This window comes from Mirounga angustirostris, unplaced genomic scaffold (genome assembly GCF_029215605.1).
Source record: "Mirounga angustirostris isolate CCGP_5_RB_7025 unplaced genomic scaffold, mMirAng1.0.hap1 SCAF_7, whole genome shotgun sequence".
Taxonomy (NCBI): domain Eukaryota; kingdom Metazoa; phylum Chordata; class Mammalia; order Carnivora; family Phocidae; genus Mirounga; species Mirounga angustirostris.
The window spans coordinates 52,256,520-52,269,517 of NW_026991715.1; the positions used below are offsets into that span (position 1 = coordinate 52,256,520).

The window sequence follows — 12,998 nt, forward strand, 5'->3', positions numbered from 1 at the left end:
TATAAAAATATAATTTTATGTTGACCAATCTATTATTTTTCCTTTTATGACTCTGCCTTTGATTTGAAGCTTTTAAAACTTTCATCATTCAGTATTTACTAATATATAACAAAACAAGTATGTGCTATATTCTTGGGTGTTATTATTATTTTTTTTTACAACACTCTTAATCTATGTAAAATATATTTTGAGGTACAGTATGATGGAGAGAAAAATGATTATTTTTTGATTAGCCAGTCAACCTGGTGCTCTTTATTGAATAACCTAACATTACATGTTAATATTTTCAAAGATATTTTTTTCTAGAAAATTACATATTTTATTACTTATTTCCCTTACACAGTTCTGTAATACTTTTTATTCCTTTGTTTCTTGGCTCCATACTTTTGAGCTGTCTCTTCACTTGACAGTAAATTTTTAATGCTATCCTAGATAGAAAGAAGAAAGATAATTGTGGCATGGTTGATCACACACAAAATTTTTTTTAATTCACAGAGCATTATGATAATGCTACATAAATTTTTAGGATTATAGTCAAATTTTAGAACCCATCTATTCAGTTACTATGTTACTATAAGATTTTATTACATTTCAAGTTTTCTTATGCTGTAACAAATCCTAAATATTATGAACTGATGATACTCATCAACCAATTTATTAAGTCTGTATTAGTTTTGAGGAGATTATATTTTTAAATAGCACTTTTCTTATTTTAACAGTATCGTATGGTCATGTCAGAATGACTTAAAAATACGGTAAAACGTAAAGAAAAGTGTAATTATTATGAATTACATAAACTAGAAGAAAGTATTTTAACTTTTTAAATAGGAATAATCTGACAGTTATATTTGAATTACATAGAGTGGGAAGAAACAGAGTTGAAATTTATAAAACTATTAAACTTTAGCCAAAATTCTTTAAAACTAGATAGAGCAAACCTTGAGCTGTTGGATTCTAAAAATTCATCCCAAGCTATAAAAGATAAAAATCATTAAGATATTGGGGTTATTTTATTTTTTTTCAGCTGCATGTTTCTTACATGAGAATAAGTTTAAATCTTACAGAAAGTAAAATGTATCAATTGTCTTTAAAAAAAATTTTGGAAGAAAAAGCCAGAAAATAGCTGGAAAGAAAGGAATCTACACAGTGTCACAAAATTTTCCTTGCAGTGCTGAGGCTCATTTACTGACCCCAGGTCAAGATATTCTCCTCATCATGCCCTAATGATAGTTACGTGGTACAGAATATAAGATTGGGCTGTCATATGATGTGGCTTTCCTATCTCATTTTTGCCTCTGGTTGTGTATTTTTCTTTTTTCTGGTTGTGCATATTTTTAAAAAAATATCTCAAATGAGAATTTTGGGGTGGTTTTATATCTCTATGGTTCACACAGTTATTTTTATTCTTTGTAGTCTGCTGGGGACAAGGACCATTATCTGTTATTTCCCAATTAATATTATCTTCGCTGGGCACGTATTCTCTGCCTAGAACTGTGACAGGCACTCTTCTGGGTGGGTGCTCTCGGGAAAGTGTTAGCAGGCAAGATAAAGATCTCCACCCTTTGTGCCTGTTCCCATAGGCCCACCCCCATGCTGTTTTCCCACAGCTTCTTCTTGATCTTTCAGTATTATTCCTTCCAGACTCCTGAACAACCAGCGAAACCACTCACCACTGCCCAGTAATCCACCTCTATTTTTTCCTCAACTATTTCTCTTTCTACACAGAGTTGATGGCTAGATGCATTGCCCCAAACTCCACCCATTAGCAGGATTTTTCTTCACTGCCCTTTCTCTGGTCCATTCTTGAGTAAGACTCTGGTACAGTAAGAGTCCATTTTCAGTGGGTATCTGCATCCCAAACTGACTCATCTATGAATAACCTATCTTTCCCTGCTTCATATGGTCTGAAGGTCTCCCATATAGCATAGATGTGAGCTAAAGGAGAGAAGCTAGTGAAATAGTGTTTGATAACATGGTAATCTGGGCTACTTGATTGTGCAGCTTACTTGGGTCTCTGGCCTTGCTCATTTCTGATCGTGGATGCGCCATTTGCAACTTAAGATGGGCACTATTGTGACTTTATGACTTATGGCTCGGTAGACAGAACCCAACTAGAATGGACGGCTGTGGCTTCATGGTCGCTCGTGGCCCAGGTCTGAAGCTCAGTCTCTTCCAGGGTCTTGTAGCATAGTAAGAGCTGTATTTTGAATGGCGTGTACAGTTCCACACGTCAGATGGCATGACCATACTCCAGACTCGTAGCAGTCTGCACTGTGATTTTCCTGTGGGGGATGACTGTAACTGCCACAGGATGTATCCTTTTGCCACAGATGCCTCTAGTACTATCATTTTATTTTACAGGGCTGATTCTACCATGGCTTGTACTTGCTACTTTGGCTTCCACCTGAGGCTCTCAGCCTTGTGTTGCTCAGTAAACGGATTAGAGCAGTCTTCTCAGGTGTGAGATATGCTGCCTCTAGAACCTGTGCTTCCTTCTTAGTGGCAGGAGGGGTAAGATGCAACAATCTGTCCTTTACTTTAGAGGAATGTCTAAGCATGTCCTGGACCTCTGGACTCTTAAAAACTTCTCTGATGTGGAGGAAATGCAAATCTTCAGAGAGTTTATCTCCCACACTCAGGAGCAAATGTTTTACAATGGCCCTCAAATCCAGTGCCATCGTGATATTCTGTGGAATGTACCTTCACACCATATTATGACAGAGGGTTGCAGAACTGACAGAACCCTGAGGCAAGACCTTAAATATTGTCCTTCCTGCTTGAAAGGGAATTGCTTCTGATCCTCCTTCTTGATAGGAATGAGAAAGAATGCATCTGCCCGATTATGTTCCTGAGGCCATGTTGATCTATTTGAGCAGAAATACCAAATCTAGGTAGCCTGTACAATTGGGGCTAATGCTTGGTTGAGTTAGGGGAAGCCCATTCTCATCTGCTAGGATCCACCTGCTTTTTCTAGTGGCCAGACTGGTGAATTAAACAGGGATAAGAAGGTGACCACCACACTAAGTATTTAAGGGTAACACTAATTGCTGGCATTCTACTCAATGATGCAAAAGTCTTTTTTATTCACTCTCTTGAATAGAGTAAGGGGCATTCATCAGTTTCTACTTTGCCTTCCGCATTATAATAGCTATTTCACCATAAGCCAAGGAACCAATGCAGGGTTTCTGCTAACTGCTAAACATGATCCTCCAGAATATACATTTACTGAATGGAGACATGGCCACCAACTGGACCCTTTGTGAACCAGATATGGGACATGACACCATTTATTACCTGGCACTCAGACATCACAACTCTAACAAGGGCTATGATAATGCTTTTAGTCCTTGGCTATCAGAATTTACATAGAACCTTTGTCAAAGTGTCCTCAAAACATTTGATCATGCCCCTGCCCCAGTATATGGTTACCCAAGAAGAGGATAGTGTTCCCTCCTGATTGGAAGACTCATTCCTGTACATTCTTGCTATGGTGCGTCAGGTCCTTTCTTATTAGAACATGGCTTCTCTTCCTGTCACTGAGTTTGAATCTAAGTTACAGGCTCAAGTTTAGAAATTGATCTTTATGAAGCGGACTGATGGGGGTTGAGAATTCAACCTTCTCTTGAGCTCTCTTGCTCTTATAACTGAGTACTGGGCCTGGTTCTCAGATTGTTCTGCCCTTCAGCTGTTAGAGTTGAGTGTCTTTCTGTGCTGCCAATAAGACCTTCTAACATTTATATTTGGTCTTATGTTGGAGATTAATCTCCTCAGGATTTTGCTGTCTCTATCCAATATACCAGTAAGACCAGAACAGCCATTGAGTTTCATATTCTTCCTGGTTACTTCTTTTCCCATACTTCTCAGACTATCCTCAGGTATTCCACCAACAAGTGCATTCTCTTTAGCTCGTGTCCCATTCCATCTCTCTACTGGTGTAATGGTACAACACACCAGGGACTATTAATACTATACCTACCACTAGTGATGGGGTTCTCCATGCCTAGCTTGCTGGCAGATAATCTAGTTCAAAAATTCCAATTTAGAGTCTGCTTCCTAGAACCACTGTTGGCATCAACTCTCTTCTATATTTTTTTTAATCAATTCCCCAGAAAATAGCCTCTGAGGTAGAGATTTGTATGCAGGAAGTTTGCAGAGGAAATGAGAGAAGCAGGGCTGTGGAAAGGAGAAATGAACCACCATGTGGTTGCAACAGAGGTCTTAGCTGGTCTCACTGGCATCTTTGGTACTGTAATGGTGCTTCAGAGATTTCCCAGATTGAGGTGAGGAGGCCACTGGAACCAGTCGCTGGATCTCAGCTTCCTTCCTCCACAAATACTGACCTGAGACCCAGCTGTGAACCATTAGCAGTCAACAATCATGACAGCTGAGGAAATGAGTACCTTGGTCCTGAAAGGGGCTTCTGAGTGGTGTATGCCAGATCCATCATCTCGTGATCCAAGTATAAAGATCCCAGTGAATGCTACAGCCATTTTAGTCCTCTGTTGAATTTTGAAACTGGCAAATCTATTGAAAAAAATCAGCCAAAGATAAAGAACCTGAAATTTAATGGAACAGGAAAATATCCTGCTGGGACAATATAAGCAAAATCTTTGCTCAGAGATAGATCAGATTTCTTCTGGTTTATCTAAGAATTAACCCGGACTTTTGAAAAAGGAAGTATGTTTTTGAAACATTAAGTAAACTATCTACAGCCTGTGAGGGTAAAGGCTACCAGGGAGGGCTAGAGGTTTTTTGGGTAAGTGTACATTCCTCCAGTTGTTCTCCAGGCAGAAGTTCCAGTTGTATTTGCCAAAGATGACATAAAGTTTCTATAAAGATTGAAGTCTTCTTTTTCCTTCCCTTTTGCTTTCCCTTTCCATTCTCCCCCTCTATGCACATTTATTTCAGTGTGAGTCTATTAAGATGCTCTCAGTTTCCCTTGTGCATGTTATAAACCACTAAAGACTGGGGCTAGTTCATAGTGGCCATGGTTTCTTTTTTCCTAGGGGGGACACAAAAAATTAAGAGCACATCAAGAAACTATAAGGAAACAAATGATTATGGAAATGGAGAATTTAGATTCTTGTAACATTTAACACTATGGAAGTCAGGGGAACATGGTAACCATAGGGAGAGATCCTTATCAAGTATTCAGCAACAGACCTGTGCATCTGTCAACCAGAATGTTAGTCAGATATTTCTTTAACCAAAGTTTGGAAGATTTTGAGAGAAGATTCAGAATTCTGTGATCTCCATGGCTTTAATTAAGAAAAGCCCCTGATATATTAATTGAATGTAGAAATAAAGTCCTACAGATACATATACATTATGCTAATAATAAAATGCCTAGAGAACTGAAGACGATCATTTACACACACACACACACACACACTCATATACTCCAGGCATGACAGAAAGGTTGACAGATCAACCAGTGACACTCTAAAAACTCTAAACTATATTTGAAGTTATCAAATGAAAATAATTACTATTCTCTGCATAATGAAATGTCCTCGGTCTCTGACAGCATAGATCTCAGTATCAAAGTACCTTGGCCTTCATTATGTAAAGAATATTAGAACACTCATCTAAGACAATAAATCAGGGGTTGTAGACTGTCATTCCATAAAATGAGTCTGGTCCATTAATTTTTTTTTTTGGTCTCTAGTGTCTGTTTTATTAATTTCTGAAAAATCAGAAGCCCTGGCAACACCAGGCTTACCCCATGTGGCACAAGAACTCATTATTTCTTCTCAGCCTTCTACTATGTGCTCTTGCCACTCTGTTTAGGGACTTGTAGGTGCAACCCTAGGAAAAAATATCACAGTGGTTAATGAGGCAATTTATAGTAAATGAAAGTTACAAGAAGTTAAGGATAAATTGTATTGTTGCTTACCTAACCTTAAAGATGTGACCAAGAAAAAGAAATTAAATGAAAATCTCATTATACAAGGACTCTTATGTAAAGCAACTAATTTGACCAATCAACCATACATGTGGTTAATAAATTAGACAATATATTAAGCTAAAGAAAGACAATGCCTTCTAGACACCCATTTTGTGGGAGCTGTTGCTTAATGACATGAATAAGCTGTACAGCAAGCAAAACACATACACACACACAATTAGTATTTAGTTTTCTGTAAAGTGGTTAAGATAGACCAAATACTCATAAAGAATTGTAAACAGCCTCCTTCAAGTTGTAAGATTATTAGCTGGGGCTTATTAACCACAAATACTGAGGGGATCATCACTTGGCAGTTGTACTAGGAACACTCTTATTAACTTAGAACCAATTCCAGGAACTAGAAGTCAAAACCAGCACAATGAACACAAGACTAGAGAGCTGCACTTACGAGGATGAACTTGGGAGACCCAAGCTCTTTGAGATTGTGGAGAGTTCAGAGAATCCGTGAGGTTAGCACATTCACAGTAGCTGCTTTTGAAGGCCTGAGTACAGTTAAGCCATTGGTGTTGTGTGTCAAGAGGTGGCATCAGGTTCCTGGCAAGCTGGCCTGAAATGAAGGAAGCAAGGACCTCATGACATTCGCCACACCATATGGCAGGTGGAGACTGCTCAGCGTGTCGTCCAGCATCACCTCAGGACAGGAACTGATCTAGTGAGAGTCATTTGATAACGTGAAGCTTGTGGAGGCATTCACATTCTTGCAGATGATTACATTAGCCAGGGAAAAAGACACGACTACAGCCTGAGAACTTTGCAAGAGCCCCGCCAAGAATGGACTAGCAATGAGAGGCCCAGCAAAAGTTACAGAAGCAACAGTCAATGGGTCCGTATTTATCGAGCTCAGAAAGAAGTGGCTGAGAGTGTGGGACCCAGGTCAGATTTTGTGTAATACTACCTTTTTCTGTATTATCATATTCACCATCATAAGCGTACTTCCTATTTATCACGTACTTCCTCCATGCCAGGGACTATGCTTTCTTGTTCTCCTACTTTAGGCTGTTTAAGGGACATTTGGTGAATGAAGGGTAAGCTAATTCTTCCAGCCATCCTGTAAGGATTGCAAAGATGAGAAGTTAAGCATCTTGTTCGAGCTGCCATGGCAAATAGGCAAAAAGTCAAATCCAGGTCTGCCTCATCCCATATCCTATGAATTTCACATTCTGATGGTCTGTGCTGAAGAAAGTGTAAAGTTATAGGGCACCAGGAAGCGCTCAAAGAGTAGTACGGCAGTGGAAGGAGCAAGAGTCGCTGAAGGAGGTCAACAAGGAGGATCTAAATGATGGCTAGAGTCCTGGAAGTGACCAGAGAGGGAGTGGCTTGGACAGATGGAAGCTCAGTAAGGTGGATGTGCTGGACTTGGCTTAGGGCTCAGTCTCAGACCCTGGATGCTAAACCTCTGTTTGTCACAAGGCATGGTAATCTACAGGTTATCTCCAGGTGCCGCTCTCTGTAGGATGTTCTGCTCCAAGCCTGAGAAAGTGGGAGGGATGGACGAGAAGCTCATGCAGTATGGCTGTGGTCCCAGGTGCAGGCTGCCCTTGCTTCTGAATACCTGTGTGGTTGTTGGGTCTGAAGTTGGAGGTTTGCATAAGGTTTTCTCTCACTTTCTGCACAGGATGAGCTCGTAAGAAGGAATGATCCAAGCAGCCACACTTTGTCTCATGGCTTCTATCCTCAAAACATCCATCTGTAACCAGCTATGGGAATTATGAGCTGAGGTGTGGGACCCTATGTGGCATTATGCCTGCAACTCATCATGACCCTCTCCCCCTGTTTGAAGAATTATCTTCCAACAAAAACCCAGCAAGTGTGTTTATTCTCCAGGGGTGGAGGCCCTGTCTGTCCCAGCCAGACAGCATTTTGCCTTGCCCCAGTCAGTGTACTGCAGAACATGCCAGTTATCATGGCATGCAGCTAAGCCATTAGGCTCTTGGGTACAATAGTTGATCTGTTACCAATGCCATCTTGCTAACGTCCTCCAGTGTGGGACAATGCAAGACAAATTTGAAGCCAACAGACTTTGTTTTACAAATCTAGCTGGTTCTCAATTTCCCTGACTAATGAGACACAGAAACTGCCCGAAAACAATGATAGATTAGTCTCAAGCTGTACCCAGCAAAGCCTATCACCTATAGAAGGATTACAAGAAAGCCAAAGAAAGGGTATGTGTCTCTGGATATAAGTATGACGCCTAGACTAGGTTTTGAACTTCTATTTCCAAGTCATACTAATGTTAAATACTAAATGGTAGCAAAAACAGATGGACTTAACTACAAAAAACCAAGGAAGGCTGCCAGAGAACCCAACCTAACAGATTGCTCTAGCCATATAAATAGGTCAAGTAGGACCTCATGCATGCTTTCAGGGAAAGCTCTGAAAGTAATGTGTGTGTGTGTGTGTGTGTGTGTGTAGACGAACAACTAAGCAGAAAGTGATAGAAACCCTTTTTTGTTAGAGGCTATGTTACTGTGGTATGGGTGAGGTGGATACCAAGATCCTTCTGATACTTGCAGTAACTGACCCCTTTGGAAGGTGTCCTAAATTAGCCTCAACAATCCTGAATTCCATATAAATGTTCCTAGTATTGTAGAGAAACTCTGTGTTGTGAGTCTAGAATACCAGTAAAGGAAAGGCAACATGTTAAAACAATTCTGGATAAAATTCCAAGCATGGGAGCATTTCACCTACTTCATTATGGAAATCTCTTGCAATGATTACCAACAAAATCAAGGATCTTCTATTAGTTAAGTCTGTTCCTGAGGCACATACATTGTTTCCAAATTACCCTGGCTTCCTCCCTCTTGTAACCTGCTATAATTTTTTCCACAAGGGTTAGTAAGTATTTCTGTTTGTCTAAAGCTGCCCACAAAGTGTCCCTTCCAGAACTATCCTTTTGAATTTTTATTAGGGGTAGAATATGTTGAATGATGCCTCTGTTAGACCAGATTTATGAATCCTATTAAATAATGCAGGAACAGGGGGTGGGTAGGAAGTGTGGGGGGTGAGGATGTGAGGAGGCAGATGTATGAAAAAGATTTCCAAATACTCCTAGTGGAAGTGGATCATTATGGCCTTTCCCAGAGAGGCAGGATCACGTGCTGATGTTTGCAATGGCATTGCCTAAGTGACCCTTGATAGACATTTGGGCCCCATATCCTGTCACAAACTCTGTGTCTCTGGACTTTAGATCCTCCTTACCTGTATCACCATACATGTCCTTTTCTCTTCTCCATCCATGGGGGATGCTTGGGGTGATCCAAGTCCCATTTTAGAGCTTTCAGTTAATTTTAATGATAAATCAACTAAATTCAGAAAGGAAATTATAAAAGATATTTTATTTTTACTTTGGTTTTCTATAAAACTGTCGGATATTTTGAACAATCATATAATGAGAAGTTATGTACTTGTCTGGGAGGGCTGTTTGACAATATCGATGAAAAGTGTTTCTAAAAACCACATATGAAGCCTCAAAAAATTTAAAAGGATTGCAGTCATACAAAGTATGCACCCCAACTATAATAGAATGAAATTAGAAATCAAAACACAGAGAGGAACTTGGGAAAGTCATAAGGATGTGGAAGTTAAACAGCATACTCCTAAATAACTAATCAATCAATGAAGAATCACAAAGATTAGTAGAAAATGCATTGAGGTGAATGAAAATAAAGACATATAACACAAAAATTTATGGGATGCAGCTAAAGAAGTACTTAGAGAAAAAATTTTAGCTGTAAATACCTATATTAAAAAAGAAGAAATATCTCTAATCAATAACCTAAACATCCACCTTAAGACACTGGAAAAAGAAGAGCAAGCTACATTTAAAACAAGTGGATGGAAGGAAATAATGAATTAGAATGGAAATCGATGACATAGAGAATATATAAACAGTGGAGAAAATCAACAAAATAAAAAGGTGGTTCTTTGAAAAGATTGGTGAAGTTGACATAGCTAGACTGACCAAGAAAAACAGAATACTTAGAGATAGAACTCAAATTACAACCCAAATATCCATCAAGTGATGAACAGATAAATACACTCTAGTATATCCATACAAGCAAATAGTACTCACCCATAAAAAGGAATGAAGTAGTGATGCATGCAGCAATGTGGATGGACCTTGAAAACGTTAGGCCAAGTGAAAGATTCCAGATACAAATGACTACAAATTGAATAATTCCATTTATCTGAAGTATCCAGAATAGGCAATTTCATAGAAACAGAAGTAGATGAATGGGTCCCTACGTCTGAAAAGGATGGGAGGATTGAGGAGTGATAGCTAAAGATAGGAGATTTGTTTTTAGGGTGTTGAAAGTGTTTTAAAATTGATTGTGGTAATGACTGCACTGTATACAAAACCACTGAATTGTGTACTTTAAATGGGTGAATGGTATAGTATATGAATTAAATCTCAATAAACATGTTACGAAAAAATTTTGTTTAAACCCTCCTATATTCTTCTCCAAATTCTGGATGTCTATCCTGGAAAAACACATATGTTCTCCATGATTTGAGTACAGAATATTAATCAAAATAATTTTTAAAGTCCATCAATGGGAAGTTTAAATAATTTATAATACATTTATACCATGGAATACCACACTGACATTAAAGAATGAGATAGATATTTTTCTGTATTAACTTAGCTGTATCTTCCACACATTGTTAAGTCCCATTCCTGAAAAGAAACTGTTTTCATATGTACATATATGTATGTAAATACACGGATAAAGGACTTGTGAGTGTATGTCAAACAATTAACAGTGTTTTCTTCAGGGGTGAGGAGATAAGTAGGTGGATGGGAAATAGAACAGGGGAAGTTGGATGGGGGAACTTGCACATTTTACTGGATAAATTTTTGTCTTGTTTGCATCTTTCCAACAACGAAGTGTTTCTGTATCACCAGTATAACATAAAAACAGTTAGAAAGCTGCATAAAATGGATGGGACACATGAACCAAATCCCAAGGCATTTTATACCATCAAATTGTGGCTGAGCGGAATGAACTGAGGTATCAGTGCCGGACACATATGTTGCTGGCTACTCTTATTAGAGCAGAGTTTTATCCTATGTGATACTTACTTTGGTAGAACAAGGAAGATGTTATGCTTTGACAAGAATTCTGTCTGGTGCATGTTCAAGCCTGTGTGTTTATTATTCCCTCTGCCTGGAATCCTCTTCCTGCAAATATCCACATCTAGTCCTCCCCACTCCTTTAGACCTTTGCTCAGATATTTTCTTCTCAGCCATTCTTGCCTGTCCATCCCACTCGAACTTTAATACTCACCCCCCCCCATTAGCCCATTCCCCTTCCTGCTTTATTTTTCTCCTTAGCACCTTCAGCCATTAGACAGCCTACAGCATCCACTTACTTGTCTAATGTCCATCTCGTCTCACTACAAGTTAAGTCTATGAAGGTAGGGACATTTGTCAAATGTCTCATGGCTGTAACCCAAGATCTAGAATGATATCTGGCATGTAATATGTGTTCAATAAATGTTTGCTGATGCAGCAAGAAGAATGATTTAATAATGGCATTTGAATCAAGGAGATGGTGATTATGAGAGCTACTGGCACAGCTGGAACGGAAAAGGGCTGCCTTTGTGAACACTCATCAAATCTTGCCCATTGAGTGAAATGATTTAAAAACTAGACGTAGGTGGCAACAAGACAGTTTCCAGATTGTCTGCACTTGGCCAAAACCGTTGCTCTCATTCATGCACTAGTCATCACTGAGACTCATGAAGAGGAGAAACATGAGAGCAGAGATGACGTTTCCCTATCTCTCCACTTCTAGTCGAGCTGAACCAATCACAGAATCACACACACAAAAATCTGTACTTTAATTGGGAAGGAGATTTCAGAGATTTATAAGCTTAACTTCCACTCATCAGGGCATTGTACCCCCACCTAAATTTGGAGTTGCAATTAACATAGCTCTGTTTCTTTATTAAGCTGATTTTTCCATCTATCTGTGAATGTATCCTTCTTAGTAAGTCCTTATTTAATTACACTATTTCTTTCTCCCTCACTATTTCTGTGTATGTATAAACATGAAAATGCTTCCTTCCGTTTACAAGTCCAGCAAACCAAGATACAGTATAGTGATGGGGTGAGTTCTTGGATCTCTCTTTGCATGTGAACATAGCAAGCTTGAAGGCAGAAAGTATTAAGCTGTTTGTGTAGTGCAGAGGCAATTTTGCAAGACCACAGAGAAGAAAGAGGAAATTAAAGAGGATTAGCAGCAAAAAACACCTAAAGGAAGAGCACTCACCCAAAGGAAGAGCGGTGGGATAGGAGATATTCATAGATTGATTTGGAAAAACTAATTTTTTCTCCATAACTTCACAAGGATTTCATAAAAACAGGAAACACCTAAAACCGTGAGGCACCATATAGTCTTACAGGTTTCTTTGAGATCTTTCAAGGTGCACTGAATTTAGATATTCCAAAAAGGGTGAAAGATAAATCTATATTGGCATTGTTTAAAACTCCCCTAGGAGACTCTGAATTCTCTTAGAAAGACAAGCCATTCTTATTTTCAAGAGAGCCCTAAGCTCTTCACATTTCATCGACATCTCTCGTTTCCATTTAGCTGTAATGCCTCTTCTATAGTGTTTGAAGTAGAGAGAAAGACTGGCTTTCTTGGGAAAACTGGAGTATCTCAGTGCCTCCCAGCCCTGGGGTGGATTGGGTCATAGCTTCACTCAGTGTGTTTTATACTGAGGTGCAAAACACAGTGTTCTGTAAGCATTTCTAAGAACAATATAAAGGACTAAGGCTGTGCTGCCAATCAGATCCCAGACGAGCTGTATGCTCCTCACCTTGTCGTAACAGAGGACTTGCTGCTTGCAGGTCTACCTATTAAAATGACAGAACAGTGCTCCTAAACAGGTTGGGTGAAGGAGCGGGGGCCCCATGAGTCAGCCTTCTGTTCGTTCTAACAGACAGCTTTTGAAAATGAGGCTGGTCAGGGTCTGGTTGGGTGGACACCTTGTGCAGCTCTGTCCCGTCCGAATGGCTCCGAGG

The 12,998-nt window shown here is 39.3% G+C and overlaps 2 long non-coding RNA genes across 2 annotated transcripts in view; one reads left to right on the forward strand and one right to left on the reverse strand.

Annotated features, from left to right (window-relative positions):
• Positions 1-12,998, forward strand: part of LOC135365391 (uncharacterized) — a 384,630-nt gene that overhangs the window by 357,477 nt on the left and 14,155 nt on the right. The gene's annotated exons all lie outside the window — the stretch shown is intronic.
• Positions 125-6,450, reverse strand: LOC123858711 (uncharacterized). Its single transcript, XR_006794190.2, has 4 exons — positions 6,357-6,450; positions 5,723-5,808; positions 4,401-4,524; positions 125-428 (listed from the first exon to the last, which is right to left on the reverse strand). It is a non-coding gene; the product is annotated as an uncharacterized LOC123858711 (long non-coding RNA).